A 16,389-nucleotide genomic window follows, 5' to 3' on the forward strand; every position below is an offset into this window, starting at 1 on the left:
CGCTCTCCGCACCGCGGCTTAAATGATGTATTTTGTTCGCAGCGATGAAAGGTGAGCCGGGAGCCCCGCCGGGGCCGGGTGGGCTGGCTGCTCGGGGGGGCGGGGAGGAGAGCGCGCAGGGGGAGGGGTGGGCGCGCCTGCCCGAGCGCACGTACTGCCCCGGGCTGGGCGCCGGAGCCCCGCCAGGGCCTTCTGGGCCCCAGCAGCGGCGCCACCTGAGCTCGGCCGCGGGATCAGCCTGCCTCCTGTAGGGGGCAAAGGCGCACGGGCTGGACCCCCCTCTTCCGCCCCCCTCTGACTCCTGTCAGCCGCCCGGGTCCGCCTGGCGCCCGGCGGGGCTCTCGGAAGAAAGTTTGCTGGGAGTCGCGGCGCTTCTGGAAGGGAGGGGAGGATCTGGGGAGCTCGGAGGAAGCCGGGGACGTCCGCGGTGGGTCCCCAGGGCCCGCACCCCGGACAGCTCCGGCCTACGTAGGGAAGGCGCCGCGGCCGGGCCGGGCCGTGCGTGTGCGCCGACGCGATGTCATCCCTGGGGACCGGTCAGCGCCCCAGGCTTTGCGCCCTACCCCCCCACCCCCCGGTGGCGGCCCCGAGGCCGCGAGCGGCCGCGGGCCGAGAAAGTGCGGCAGTTTCGCTCTGCGTCCCGCCGCGGCTACTTCCGAAAGCGCCCGGGCCCGAGCGAGACGGGCTTCTCGAGCGTGCCAAGACTTTCCGGGCTGCCGCCCGCAGCCGCAGCGCACCCCCACTTTGATACTTTGGGTTGTGGATGGACGTGGGGAGGCAGCCGTGCCCACAGGAGTCGCGGGCAGCGGTGGAAGTTAGACCGCGGGGAGGGCCGACCCGCGCGGGTTAGTCGCGGTCTAGTCTCCCCGCCCGGCCTTCCGCCCAGATCAGGATTCCTTAGCAGGCTGGTGGGGATGGCAGGGGGGACTAGTTGAAAAGAGGATTGATTAGAGGTCTTCCCAGGTGAGGGGGAAAGAAACCGAGGCAAGTCAGGGAAGTTTCTAATGCGACAGCCAAAGTTTGGAGGTGTGCAGGAAGTCGCCTGTGCGGCCGGGAGAAACCGAGCCACGCTCTCAGGACTCCTGCACACAGCCCTGGAGAAACTCAGCCAGCAGCACGTTGCCCGCTTGCGCGCCAGCAGGTTCCTCCGGGGAGATAATGTGCCCGAGCGGCTTTGCCGACCCGGCCGCTGGGAGCCGGGATTTAGAACCCCCTCTGTTTGCGGCGCACGGGGCTCCCCTAATGCGCAGCGTTTTCGCAGACCCAGACTGTCCTGCGGGTTCTGCCCGTCCGTGCGGGCGCCGGGAGCGCGTTAAACGTTAGGTAGGTTGAGGTTTTGTTGCGGTCGAGGATGAAGGACGCTAGTTAGGTATCTGAGCTGCACTTACTTTCGGATCGCCGAGCTTTGCCTTTCTTTACTGGAGATTGGGTGGCATCTCTTTTATTAATTATTAACAGGCCGAAACGTGGTGGACACTACGATGAGCTGCTGGAGATGAAATCTTTCTATACGACGTACCCACGGCAAATTTTCTCTTTCCCTCGTGGCTTTCGGAAAACGGGATTTAATCGTGTTTAGAATAAGCAACTGGTAAAGGAGGGAAAACCTCCTTGTGATACACGTTCTTAAGCACTTAAAATCATTTTGTAAATTAAAAATGTTGTTTTTCTTACGGACTTTTTTTGGTAAAAGAAATCTATGCTCCTCCCCTCCCCCTCAAAAAAACTTTTATGCTATTTCCTGCGTTTTATTAATCCTGTAAGAGTAAAATGACTCAAATAGCCTTTGTAGTCAAGACATTTTCTTCTGTTTTTTTCCTTTAAGTTATAAAACAGATTTTGCTATTTGGAAGATGTCACTGCCAATCTTTATCCATTTTATGATTTGTGGTGATTGGGGGGAAGGGTGAAAAGCTAAGACTATTTCCCCTCATGAACAGTAACCACCAAACAATAAGGAAAGTATGTTTTAATATTTTAATCTGATCTTGATGCTTCCCAGTACAGCGGCTTTTGCTTTTTAGCTCTAGTACAAAGTTCGGTACTATCCCTTACTAATACAGTCATGAGAATCACACAACCGCCAACATCCCCCAAAAGCTCTAGCCCACACATTTGTCTCGGAGTGACCTCTGGCTGCCATTAGATAATAGATTCATAGTAATGTGCTTTGAGAAAAGTAGTTCAGAAGTACTGGCAATGCAGTTTTTCTATAAGCGTGAGAGAGCGAGAAAGAAAGAAAGAGAGTGCATCTGGACAATTAGAATATTTCATTTCCAATATCCTGACATCCTGTGTCTTAATGGGATTATCTCGCTTTGGTGCAAATTTAAACTGAAGAAAAATAGTTTGTGGGAAAATGAGGAATGCTGTAAATGTTTCCATATCAGATTTAAGGGGAAAAAAACTGGCCCAGAATCATATTAAATACTTCCCTACTGCCTCTTATTTTTAATAGTTAAATTGGTTCCATATGTAAGAGAGTTTGTATAATTAGATTTTTTCATGCAAAACAGAAATACTCTTTATAATATAGCATTTTGGTACATGTATGCCTGTGGATGGGGGAGGAGAGGACAAGGGACCATAAAAGAGAAACATTCTCTTTGTTGGCTGATTACTTGTGTTTTTTAAACATCATTAAATCAGGCCTTTCGAGCTCACCAAAGAAGAAAATCCTTCCTCTGCGTTAGTTGTCAAATAAGTTTAGGCTTAAAGTGGTTTCATGCTTAGAAGTAATAAATCTTCATTTAAGCAACTCTAGTCTCATCTTTCAGTTTTGTTTTTGTTTAATTAACAACAAAATTCCAATACCATTTGGATTGCTTCTTGGGCAAACAGAGAGAGCCAGCGATAACATTTATAATCAGGGGAGCACTTGTTCTGCTCATCAGAAAAGTGCATTGGCCAAATGTCAGGCAGCAACCGAGTGCTGAAAGGAAATGCAAGGGCTTCATCAGTTTTCGTAGATTATATACCCTTTGCTTCGTGAGTGCTCAGCCTATGCTCATGTAAATGGAGTTAGAGTGGAGAGAGGCTTACAGGGAATTTCTGTCCCATAATAGATTCTTGCCCCAGCACAATTCATGTGCAAATGCAAAACTTCACCTTCCTGCTTTGAAAATACTTTATGTGTTGGTGATTAGTAGTATTTCCAACTCGCATAAATTTGATTTTATAGTTTTGAAAAATTTGGCCTTTCATTTTACCCAATGAAATGTGAATTTTATCCCTGGTCTTATTTCAAGCACCCCATCAATGGCATCCCTTAGCTGGGATTTTTGTCCCATTTTTGTGACCTTTGATGGATAGGATTGGGAGAAGGGTGATGGCTGGATCTTGAAAGGAGAAAATCCAAAGAGCTGCACCACCGGGCAGAGTTCATCGGGCAAGGAGGGGTCAGTTCTTTTAAAGACAAAGAGGATCTGTGAATCCATCTGTCCATGGGAGGAGGGGGGCCTCAGACCCTCTATCAAGTAGAGAATTTTTTAAAGCACCATTTTCTTGAGCCGCCTCTTGATTTTATATATTTGAATCACATCACTTGAAATGCAAAACAACGTCATACTCATACTCGAGTAAACCACTTTGCCCTCAGTTTGAATTGAATACCATGTAATTTCTCGATGCTGCCCAGTTATAAAATAATACAGTTTCTAAATGGAAGTAGTCCAATAGACAGAGGGATGGATGGATAGAAAGATAGATGATAGAATAAATATGATTTATATCTTAGGGGTTATTTTATATCTAGTAGATAAATTAGTAAATATATGTTAATAGTTCTCACTGCACTCCTTTTTCTCTCACCTTTCCCTTCCAGCCAAGTGAATCACGATGAAATGGATGAGATCAGCAAGTAGATAATTGCAAAGCACCTGCAGGAGCACCCAGCCACTTTGTAATTTGCTCAGGGGCGTCTAAGAAAATAATATTTACAAATGGCCATTTACTGGGAGAAAGAGTTCCTAGATAGATGGATAGCTCAATCTGTGGAGGTAGAGTTGGAGTTCAGTTTTCTTAAAATTCTCTTAAAATTATTTTAGTCATCAATAAAACCCATTGCATGGAGTAAATCTAAGTACTTCGTCATAGAAATGTTTTCTGATGCATTCTAAATATTCATAGTGCTTATTAGTAAGAAATCAAGGCTGCTTTAATCTACATATTTCATATTTAGTAAGTATTAAAACCATAATTAGACTCTCAGAATCAGCAGCTACACCATGGGTATGTTTCTCTGCTTAAAAAANTTAAAAAAAAAAAAAAAAAAAAAAGGTAATTTGGGAAGATCCACCAGTGGAAAGAGGTATGAATTGACATTTGATATTATCTCAAAGACCACGTATCGACCCTATGAGGAATGACTGACAATCTTCCCTCTCCCCCCTTCTAGATCCTCCACTGAGGATATCTCCCTTCCAGCCCAGACTTCGAATCATGGACTTAGAGATTACTAGTCAGAGCTTTTTTGTATTTGTTGGTACGCATGCTTTTTCTGTAAATTGTCAGAACATTATGTCCAGAGATAAGAGGTCTAAATAGACTGATGATAGCATATATGAGCCCTTGGGCAAAATGCAAGAAAGCAGTTGGAAACTTTTATTTCTGGATTTTCTTTTTAAAGTGACATTTGGTAGCCCTCATCGTATTGTAAGGACGTAATGTGATAATTTTAAAATCTTTGCTCCTGTGAGTGTGAAAAGCCATGTCCAACCTATTCCCTAGGTTTGCCAGTGATTTCATTTTTAGATTTTTATTTTATTGCCCCTGAAGTTTACTAGGCATTTCCTAAATACATAGATGGATGAGTTAATCTACATTTGTTTTGTACTGCATGTTTTACAAACATTCTTATCTCATTTCATCCTCCGTGGAAAGTCACTGATACTTTCATGGTTTTTGCTGAAGAAAAGTGAAGCTCATAGAGGTTATGTTGCTGTAGCCAGGCTCTTCCAGCTGATAAATGGGGAAGCAAGGACCAGAGCCCTAATTTCTACTATTTTCACAGCTGCCTCCCCTGGAGGAAGCTGTGAAAATGTCCTGGATATAACTTTGTCTCTAGTTAGTGAAAATTATAACTCTGGCATTTATAAGAGAAAAAAATAGATTCAATTATGTAATGCTTTGCTGAGCCTAATATCTTTAAATTACTATTTAATAAAATCAATTTGGTACAAATGGGGTTATTCTTATTTGCTCATCATTAGCTCTCTTCATCCATGATTTTCATTAAGTCTGCTTGTTGTAAGAGGATCTGAGTGAAATGTAAGCATTACCTTCCAAAAGAATACAGAGTGCTGTGAAGTGCAGCTAACCTGTATAACCTGCCTCCATTATGATGGAATTGAACTAGAGATTTATCCATATGTATCCCACTTACCTTCAGGCAAAGGGAGCATTCACAAACGCATCTTCTAATTTTAATACGCCTTTATGTGGAAAGCTGACGAAGCCCTGTGCTTGTGAATGCTGTCCCGGTTGTTTCCATGACAGCTCAGGGGCATGATTGTGGACTTACTCTTGAGAAATCTGTTGTCTTTTAGAACATCACACAAGAGTAAAAGTTTCCAAGTAGATAGATCTGCAAAAGCTCATTTCTTGATGGGTGTTTACTTTTCTGCCGACTGGACTGAGATGTGTTTGTCTGAAAGCAAATCAATGTTATTTCATAGAGTCTGGGAGAGAAGAAACCTTAAAGTTCACTCAGATACGTGTCCTATTGGCATTTGGTTCTCCGCAGCATTCCTGCCAAATGGTTGTCTGGTTATACTTGAACACCTTTCGTGACGGGCAACTCACTATTGTTCAAGATAGCTTATTCCGTCTCGAATTAGAAAATTCTTCTTGTATCAAGCATAAATCTCTTCTTTGTATTTTTAATCCCTCGATTCTGATCCTTTCTTTTGGGGCTGTGTAGAACATATTTAATCCATCCTTCAGGTGAAAGACTATGGTATTTGAAGACTCATGGTATGAAACACACACAGCTCCGACCTTAATCTTTGCTGTCCCTCTCCACTGTGCTCGTTCTCATCAGTCTTCCTGCAACTTTGGTCAGTGTCTTTCTTCCTCAAGCATAGTTAAGTTTGTCTAGAACCTCTGGAAATTTTATTGCCAGAAGTGGAACCCGAGCACCCATTGTGGTGTGATTGACTCAGCACTTAACCTGCCACATAGTAAAGATTAAAGATTTTTAAATTTTGTTTTAAATTTTTTAAGATACGTAGGTTAGACTGTATCTTGAGGCCATTGCATGACCGGTCTGTGTGATACGATTGTAATTTGTGAAAGTCGACTTTTGACCTATTTAGAAATGCTTTTAGGTGAACTCAAGTTGGCTATTAAATATCTAGGAAAATCAAAGATATTCTAAAAATAATTAATGGAACATGAGAAGCATTTATGAGGTGTTTTCCTCCAAAGTTATGTCAGATCTGAGATAAGGCTGCCCTCTAGTGGTTACTTATTCTCGGAAAGCTAAAAGCCATAATGGTGCCAGTGAATTTCCCATCAGGCTCGTGGAGGGGGTCAAAGGTTGAAATTATTTTCTCACTTGCTGTGGGGCGTTCTTCATCAGATTCCAAAGTGTAATGTATTGTTTTAAATGGTTATTAGAAATGTAACTGTGGTAGAGATAATGAATTTCAAAAGTTTGCTTGGAAGATAGTAAGGGAACTTTTAAAGCCGAATTATAAAATTTCGTTTGGCTCCATATTAAATTTTAAGATGTAAATGAGATTTCGCTTGTGAGTAAACAATTATTATGACCTTTATGGTAATCCTTGTAATTTTTTTTTTTTTAGTTTCAACAGTAATGCTATTCCCCAAGCCTCAAATAAAACTTAAAAAGAGATCGTCATTTTGATCTGCATTTTCCCTTTTTAAATCTAGAGCTATTTTTTTTTCCAAAAAGGTAAGCATTTAGAAAGAAGTAAATGATTGTAGCTTTCTTCAGCAATTAAATAATTTTAAACATGGATGCAAAACTATCAACCATTTGATTTATGAAGACTTGGGGTTAGAACATTTGGTTCATATAAGTGTAAGCAATTTGCCCAAAATATAGAGTATATGTTACATACGTTTTTAGAACGTCATATAGAGTTTATGCTTTAAAACACTGCACAAAATAGAAATAAGAATACATTTCTGTAATTTTTAGGATAAGTAGATCATACGAGTGAATTGCAGCCTCAAATTTCGGTGGCATATCAAGTGTGAAACAGTCATAAAACAATCTGATTTCTGTGTTGGAATCAGGGAAATAAGTATTGATCCTTTAATATCATTTAAGGAAATGATGCCTTGCAGAAGAATGAAATTAAAGGTTTACATGAATTTTGCATTGCTCAAGAAGTCAAGGCTTCAAAGCCGAGCTGGAATAACCAGGATAATAATAATGACAGGTAATCACCAAGGTTTTAGAGGATGACAGTGCTCCCTTGTTCCTACTGGAAGGATGAAATCGCATCTTTATGTGAAAAACAAGGAGCCGGGGAGAAAAAGCAAGGAGAACGTGCTGTTTAAACTTTTCCATCATAGAAATAAGATAGTGGTTCAGAAGTGAAGACTTGTGGTTAGGTTTCAGATCAGTTATTGAAGCAAACCGTTTTTTAAACTACGCCGCCAGGAGTGTGATTGTTCACCACATGACAAATATTCTCTTTTTCATAGAATGTTATTTTCATTTTTCAGTTGTTGGGGTTTCCCCCCCTTCTTTTATTTGTTTATTTCATGTCACATCCTGTGCAGAACACGGGGCATAAATAATTAAGTTTGTTTCAGCAAATACGTATTAAGTGCCTCCTGTGTGCTGGGTTATAAAGGGGCCACCTGTGTGCTTTTATAGAGCTGAGACACCCTCCTCCCAGTTGTGTCTCTGAAGCCGTGAATCAGCGTCTAAAAACTGCACGGAGAGATTGGCAGCCGCACTTAGCCAGAGACGGCTGCTTTAAGACCATTGCTCTATCGGTTTGCAGCTTCCACAAGCGACATACCATTTAAAATAATGGAGAATTTGCGACACACACGATGAAATGGTATTGTGATTGGATAAAGCCAATCATTATACTTACGTACGAACAGGATTTCCTTCCGAATAAGCCATAGGTTCGTTCTAAAATCCTGCCTCAAGTAGGGTTCTGAAACTTGAGAGTACAACTCATAACCCGGAGAGTCTGTTCAGAAGGCAGATTCCTATGTCCCAGCCGTCCCAGCCGAGAGAGCCTGATTCTGTCCATTTCATCCTCCTGGCCCGGGAAGGCATGTGTTTAAAAGTGTCTCAGGTGTTTTTGATTCAGGTGGTCCTCTCGCTTTGTGAAACCTCGGCCTCACCTTCCGGAGCTGGGATGGGCACAGGGTCCTCTGGCCCTTCCGCGGTTCCCAAATAGCATTGCTCTTCACAGTCAACTGGGAAGCATTTAAAACATAAACTCCCATTCTCCACCACTATCTGCGCGTATCCTGCTTCCGATAGTCTGGGGTGAGACCAAGGAATTTGAATTTGTCAAAGCTCTTCTGGTGACTGGGGATCTGGCAAGTTTGGGAAGCATTGCTCTGGTCATTGACTAGTGCAGAGAGTGAAGCTTAGAAAGGTAAATGGTATTAGGATAAGTATGAGCTTTCCTTCAGGCCACCGAATCTCCTTTCAGGGTGGAAGAGATGCCCAACATGAGCAATTTCTGCCTTATTTGGATGTTACTAACACACTTGACATAATCTTCTGATTATTTTGGCCATTCTGTACCAGTACGTGGGAGGAGGTGGGCATACTCCCTGTCTGTTACCCCAAGTGGCCCAAACGGGCAGAACACCCTGAGACTTCCGTGTGGGAGGTGCCAGTGATACTTTACAAACACTGTATGCCTTTTCTGCGTCAGTCTTCCTGGGGAGCTCTGGCCCTCTGGCATTTCGTGAGCCCAGAGGCTGGCTCTTGCCACCATTTTGACTTCTCAGTGGGGGTAGGCCGGGGATTGTGCCACAGGAGTCAAGGCCAACTCCAGTGGAAACAGTGATGCCTTTTCTATGTTGCTTTTGTCAGCAACAAAGTAAAGGTTCTAGCACCGGCAATCTCTTCGATGCTTCCTATTTACAAGTGTTTCTCAGGCCCTGGGCACCTTGCGGGTCTGCCTGCTTCGAGGCACTGGAGGTAGCTAAATATGAATGGCCACAGCACTGCCTTCACACAGCTTCGAATCTAGGCTGGGGAACAGAACTGCTCTGGTTAATATGGAGAGCAGCCCCCCCTTCCACACCACAACCCCAAACCCCTCTTTCTTTAGAACATGGTGATGTGATATCCCATTATTGTGGCAGGTATGATGCTGTGGATTGTAGGAGCCGCAGTGAACACAGGGGGCTTTGTCTCTGGCCTTTGCGAGTATACATTCTGGTGGGAAGAGGTAGATGACACCTAAGTAAACACATAAACGAACTAGATAAGAACACATCGTGACAACAGCTAGGCTAACAGGCCCACAGTGCGATGGCTGAGAAATGTGTATGGCTTCATGGATGAATGTCAGGGAACACAATCCAAGAATTTTCTCCAGCTGATGGTGAATGTTCGGCTGTAGACTCAGGAGGGAGCTTAGAGGTTATCTGATCCCTTCGTTCTCAACTTCGTCTGCACATTGGACTGTCTAGAGAGCTTTTTAAAGATTCTCAAGCCCAGCCTGCACTCCTAGAGGCCCTGATTTTATTGGTTTGAGGTGGGGCTCAAGTATCGTTAATTTTTTAAGCTGCCCATATGATTCTGATTGAGAAACCCCTGAAGTTCAGCACGCTTACTTTACACATGAGTCATTTGGTCCCCAGTGCAGGGAAACAGCATTGGATGGTGGAAACCACCCCCCTTCATGTTGGGTGGGGGAAGATGAGGGTTCTCCTCCCAAATCTACTATTCAAATAATTGTCAGGTTACTTCAGTTGCTCGCTTCCCCCATTTGTTGAGTTCGAGAGACTTGATAGCCATCAAGGTCTTTTCCAGATCTCCCATTTGATGAAATGTTTCCGTTCAAACAGAAAGATGATCTGGATTCTTGTTCAAGACTTGGAGGAAACAGATGAAGTTCTTCTAGTTTCCTTATTTCCGGCCTCAACTCTTAATTGCTGTAGGCGCCTCAATCAGCTAATCCCTTCATTTCAGAAGTGAAAGTTTAAGGTAGAAAAAGGTGATTACTTTTAGCCAACGATTTAAATAAATTTAAGAACAAGCAAGCTTTCATTAATATTAATAATAAATAGGCCCAGACTTAGTTCTGGTAAATTACAGAAATACCTTATTTATCAAATTCTATCCCAAAGCCTTTTCCATTTTTGATGGTTGAGTTAAAACCAAGGAGGTTAGGGGCGGGGAGGCTGCGTAAAAATGGAAACCCTGGAATCGTCTTAACCATTGCATACCACAGTAATTGTATTCCTTACCAAGTATTCCAGGCCAGAAACCCAACAAAATTGAGTCTCTCCTGATATATTGTTTGCAGTTTATTAGCAAGCAGAAACAGTGTATCTCCTATGTTGCCGGCTTACAAAAGGAAAATAACAGAACTCAGCTTGGTCATGAAAAATAAACTCATTGTATTTCTCATTAGAGATCCAGTATCTCTAAGAACTTGGATTTCATTAAAACATGTATTCAGAAAGGTAGCAGTTCATTATAAGCCAGGCTGGTGTGATGTAAGCACCTTAACTTTATTTCCTTTTTGTGTGGAATGTCCCAGTGGGGTTTGATAATATTCAGCAGTTCCTGAAGTGATAAAGGAGCTTGAGAAGTAAATCTGATGGGAGCTGGTAAATGAAATTAGAGCCGTGTCTTTTTCAACAGAGGATTTTAAAGATGAGCACATTGCCTGTTTTGTGTGTATATATTTAAGAAACTGTACACACGTTGTATACGAAGCCATATGTTTGCCTCAGACGTTAAATTATGAAAAATCATCTTCTAACTAAGATTGCATCCGTAACAGCAAGCAGCTTCTGAAAATAGTTTAATAGAATAATTGGTTTGGCAGAAATCTATTTCAAAAGCAGTATTTCTGTCACAAGTAAAACCATGTAGAACACAAGTGTTTTTGTTTCCACCATTGCAGAGAAACAAAGTTGTTTAAGATGAGTGAAGATGTCTCGAAGTTTTGGCCGACTTTCTGAGCCTCCTGCTGCTGTTGCTTTCAGAATCCCTTTTAACGTGGCTTGGAAGTTTCTCTGTGATTTCAATGGCTGCTTAGGGGAAATATTGGCTAAACTACTCATTTTGACTTGTTAAGATGGCTTGAGCGTTTTCAGAATGTTTTCATTTGCTAGAAATATGTTTTGTGCTCAGGCTTCTCTTGTTGAAGGAGGTTGGTTACCAGCCATCTGATGACGCCCCAGGGTGTTTACAGAAAATGTGGGTGCTGTAGTTATATTTGAGCACAGCCCTCCCCCAACAAAGATAGTGTGGTAATCAGCAGGAATGTGAAAACATGTATTTAAGGATTGATGCTTGTAAAAGGGGTGCCGTAAAGAAACATGGTTGTTCAGATGTAAGAAATGACTGACAGCTCTCCTTGTAGGCATGCTAGTAACAATAAAGTCTAGAAGTCCAACATCAAAGCGATCACAGCTTACTCCACCAGTGCCTTGCACATCAAAGAGGGAGTGCAAGACAAAGGAAGTGCACTGAGGTATGTTTCTGCCTCATAGCCAGATGCTCAGGGGGAGCTCCCATAGCTCCTTTCATGAATGCAAAGTAATTTTTGCAGATCAGCGTCTGCATTTCATAAATGACCGGGAATAAAAATAAAAAAAAAAAAAAAAGCAGGGCAAACGAGTGTCATAATTGCTCCCCATCACTTTAAGTTTGGTTGGGTAGGAAAGATTCATCGCCCAGGAGATAGGTCTCTCTGATTTCCTTAAGTAACGAATTCTGTACCAGTGTGGGCAACTCTGACTTCACCTAATAGAACACAGGCAATTATTCACAAAATAAGAGAGTACAAATTGGATACATTTCAAGTCGATTGTTTTGAATTATGCTTGAGAACATGAAACTGGACCTAAGTTTGTGGAGTTATGCCTTTCTCTCTCACTCTCTTGTTTGCTTTTTAATTTTTTTAAATTAACCTTGTGGGTGGATTTTTGCTGAATCAGGTGTGCATTACTTAACAGGTGTGCGTGATAATGAAATTTGGACCTGTTAAACCGGCTCTTAATTAATCACCAGATCTGTACCTCAGTTCTATAAATCAAATGGCTTCTACTCCAAAATGAAAAATGCCGAAAGTAGAACAGGAAGAGGAGACTAGATATGACTCTCCCCCCCTCTTAATATTAAATTGAAAGTAAAATTAACCTTGCAAGTATTATGGGTGATTTGAAATAATATGCCTTTTTTTGTGTGTGCTTGCCTTTGAAATTTGAAGTTCTTTTATAGTTCATCTTCAGTAATTTACTCATTTTTAAACGCTATTGAAAAATAGCGTTCTGTGTAGTCATTAATAAGTACACAGCAGCTCTCGGCTCTGGGGAGACCTAATGAGCACAACTGTGTTACTAATTGACGCTATACTGAGCTGACGAAAGTAGTGCATTGGTAAACAGAAGTTAGAAAGCAAAAAGTTAAAGAACTATAGGGGATTATGTAGACATCAAGGGTTGGAAATTATAATAAGGCCTCTTTAGGGGAGCATTAATTTGCATGTGGCTGAATTAGGACACCCAATTATTTCTGAGGACACTACTAAGATCTCATCCGAAATACCCCTGAAGTGAAAGGTTTCGGGAGGACTGGGTGTTACGTGGGATAGAGGGGGCGCTGAGCAGGTCATATTTCCTGTAACTCCTGATTGTTTTCCCAATAGCTTGTTGGAGCAGCTTTCTTTGTTAGGGAGGAAAATGCTGATGAAATCAAGAGTACTGCAATTCTTTGTTCTATACACACAATTTATGTTGAATTGCCACAATGGAATTTTTTTTAAGCATGGAGGGCAGGCGGGTGGAGACAGAAATAAACCTTTTAAATCTTCTTTATGTGAAGCCCACAAGGACATAAGCACTGAGCAGATTAGAGAGTGGATTTATACTGGTAGTATCCTGGGAGGCAGTGGTTCTCAGAGCGGTATCCAGGCACCCCTGGGGGCCCCGAGGCCCTTTGAGGGGTTCCAAGAGATAAAAACAATCTGTATAATAACCCTGAGATATTATTTGCCCTTTTCACTGTACTGACCGTTTGGCATGAATGGTGCCAAAGCTTTGCGGGGTAAAACTGGCACCTTTGCAGGAGTCAAGGCAGGGACACCAACCTGTACAAGTCATCATTGTATTTGTTAATACTGCGGACTTGCTGTTAACAAAACATTGCCAGGTTCATTTGAGAAGGTCCTTGATGAAGCAGTAAAGATTATTAAGTGTAGTAAATGTCGACCCTTGAGTGCAAGTCTTTTTAATATTCTTTATGACAAAATGGGAAGTACAGATAAAGCACTTCTGCCACACACTCAAGGAGGATGTCTGTCTCCGGGGAAAAGCACTGCGCCGTCGTTAGCGTTAATAGCTGCACTCGCTGCTTTTTGAATGCAATGCCATTTCACTTACTAGAACGACTGACTCTAGCTATTCAGACTGAGGTATATGTCATGTATTTTCTACAAAATGAACCAAGTGAGCCCGTCATTTCAAGCAAAATAGCTGGCAGTGTTTATTGCCAATTAAGTCAAGCTTTTAGGTGCGTCGAATTTTGGAATACTTGTATCCAACACCATGCATGTGGCTGCTTCTCAATATTTAACGACTTTCCTGATGATGTAGGTGGTGATATTAATAAATGTGATTGCTTGATATAACCTCATTTGGTAATGAAATATGGCAACCTCTGGAAGAACTCCAGAGCTCCGCAAACGAAGTTTCCAAGTGACCAATGCATGAGTAGAAGATTCATTCAAAGTACAAAATATAGCAATCTACTTGAATTTAACAGAGTACAAAAAATAATGAGAGGGTTTCAGATTTCATATTCCAACTAACCTTTAAGAAACCACCACTTGGGGAGTTTTGGTGTAGTATCAAAGAAGGCCATCCAAACGTATCGGAAAAGGCTGTAAAATACCCCTCCTCCAGCTGCGTATGTGTGTGAGGCCAGATTTTCGTCACCTGCTTCAACCAAACGAACACAACAGATAAGAGTGCAGAAGCAGCTGTGAGAGTCCGCCTGTCTTCTACTAAGCTAAACAGTAAAGAGATGTGCAAAAATGTAAAAAGAAAGGCATTTTTCTGATTAACCATTTTTGGGAAAGCATATTTTTCATAAAAATACTTTGTGTTAATCTGTAATGGGTTTATTACTATTATTTTTAAATTAACTGTAAGTAAATATTTTTAAATTTTCTCAGTTTTAATTTTTTAGATGGTCATTATTGATGTGTAATCTGCATAAACAAAAGGTCTTTGGGACTTCTAAATACATAAAGGGATCTAGATGCCAGACACCAAAAAGTTGGAAAACCAAAAAAAAAAAAAAAAATGGGGAGGGGGCGGGTTGCCTGGGTGGCTCAGTCGGTTAAGCGTCTGACTCCCGATTTTGGTTCAGGTCATGATTTCAGGGTCGTGAGATGGAGCCCCTCATGGGACTCTGTACTGGGTACAGAGCCTGCTTAAGGTTCTCTCTCCCTCTCCCTCTGCCTTCCCCTCCCTCTCTCTCAAAAAAATGTACACTCTCTCTCAAAAAAAAAAAAGTTTGAGAATCACTGCTGTACGGTTTACCCTAGGAGATGGAAGGTTTTGTGACAAAGCACACAGTAACAATGGAAGGGGCTTTCAATTTAGACAAATTCAACATATAAGCAATGAACTATATATTACACAAAGGACTTTCAAACATGAATTCAAAAACAAGTTTTCTAATCTCTATTTTCTTTAATGGCCACGGAAGACTAGAACTGTTGCTAATATTATGTTTTCAGAGTTTTTGTTGTTTTGTTTTTTAATACAACAGAGATTTGGCATGAAATTGTGGCTCACAGAGGCTTCACAGTTTATCTTTAATCATCTGCAAACTGTATTAGCAAAAACTGCAGTAAATTACTGCCATTTGTCTTTTCAGTTTGGCCTTATACCGAGGAAAAAATATTTTGTACCATTAGTGCATGCGACTTCCAGAGCTATTCCAAATCCTGATAGATGTGAGACTTTCCCACGAATGCAGGCCCTTTGGGGAATTTTACTACCATGTGTAGTGATGGAAAGAAAACCCTCCCAGGTCCAGGTTGCTCCACCACACGAGTGAAGGATACCATCACCTGCCATCCTCATTCGTGCCCCTTCAGACCTTCTCTAGGAGGGAAGAGTTCTGCCCAGATAGACACTGCTGGCGCTGAGAACATGGCAGCAAGGCTGAGCCCTCGACTAACTTCAGATGTGCTTGGCAGAATCCATTCCATTAAACTAATTAAATGTATGAAAGCCCAGCCTCCCCTGAAGTTTCTTGTGAAGAATAACGTGCAGTTAGAAAGCTGTGCTCAAATACTTGTTAATTTTATAATCACTTCGTTGGCATCTAACATATAGGCATTTACATTGTCCTATGTAGCTTGGGCCCTCGGCCTCTCTGTTATTATCAAATAGGGGGCATGCAGGTCTTGGTTCCATTTGGTTTCCTATCAACGGGCTGTCTGTTGAATGGGAGCAAACGCGTTCTGGCACTTTCTGCTTTTCCAGGGTCTTGCTTCTGACTTCTGTAACTCAGAGAGGACTTGGTGCCCCTAGAGTGTCAGAGTTTGGGGTTCCCTCACTCCTGGCGTGGTTTTAGTAGCCAATTAAAGGTAGAAGCTGAAACACACACACTGTGTCAACAGAGAGGTTGTGCCGTGGCCCACAGTTAGCTGGCCACGAGAAAAAGCCCCTCATTTCCTCTTGGATCTGTCCAAAATGGGGAGGGTTATGGGGAGTGAGATGGCCTAGTTTCAGAACAGCTTTCGATGATAATGTGGGGGAAGGATGGGAGTGGAGAGGAAGGAAATGAAGACAGCATCCTCTCTCCTTAGGCTTTTGAGAAGGTGAAGCTCTAACCTTTGCAAAATGGGTGAGAGAAAGAGCCACATGCCCACTCGTGGTGAAAGAGAAAACAAAACTTCTTCCCAATGCCGGAGATAATTATCCTCCTTGAAGTAAAATGGCTCTTTCGAGGCGGCACATTTTATTAAATTTCGAGCATTTTCCTGCTAACCGAACTTAAAATAATAAGTTTTACACATTAAGATTGGCATTATGCAGTGGATTTGACCCAGGCATAGGAAACGATTTAAAAACCAAAAGGAATTTTTTTCTTGGTCTGAGAGGGCTCACTCCGTGAGAATTCATCAGGCTCCCATTCGTGACACTTGTTTCTGGAGGTATGTTGCACTCCAATAAAAA

At 42.3% G+C, this 16,389-nt stretch overlaps 1 protein-coding gene and 1 long non-coding RNA gene across 3 annotated transcripts in view; both read left to right on the forward strand.

Moving 5' to 3' along the window:
- On the forward strand, positions 1 to 6,736 carry LOC117802360. The gene is made up of 3 exons (XR_004625606.1): positions 1 to 51; positions 1,459 to 3,998; positions 4,397 to 6,736. It is a non-coding gene; the product is annotated as an uncharacterized LOC117802360 (long non-coding RNA).
- The window catches only part of RORA (RAR related orphan receptor A), a 702,106-nt gene that overhangs the window by 604,089 nt on the left and 81,628 nt on the right, over positions 1 to 16,389 (forward strand). The window lies entirely within an intron of this gene.

Source organism: Ailuropoda melanoleuca, chromosome 5 (genome assembly GCF_002007445.2).
Source record: "Ailuropoda melanoleuca isolate Jingjing chromosome 5, ASM200744v2, whole genome shotgun sequence".
In the NCBI taxonomy this organism is placed as follows: domain Eukaryota; kingdom Metazoa; phylum Chordata; class Mammalia; order Carnivora; family Ursidae; genus Ailuropoda; species Ailuropoda melanoleuca.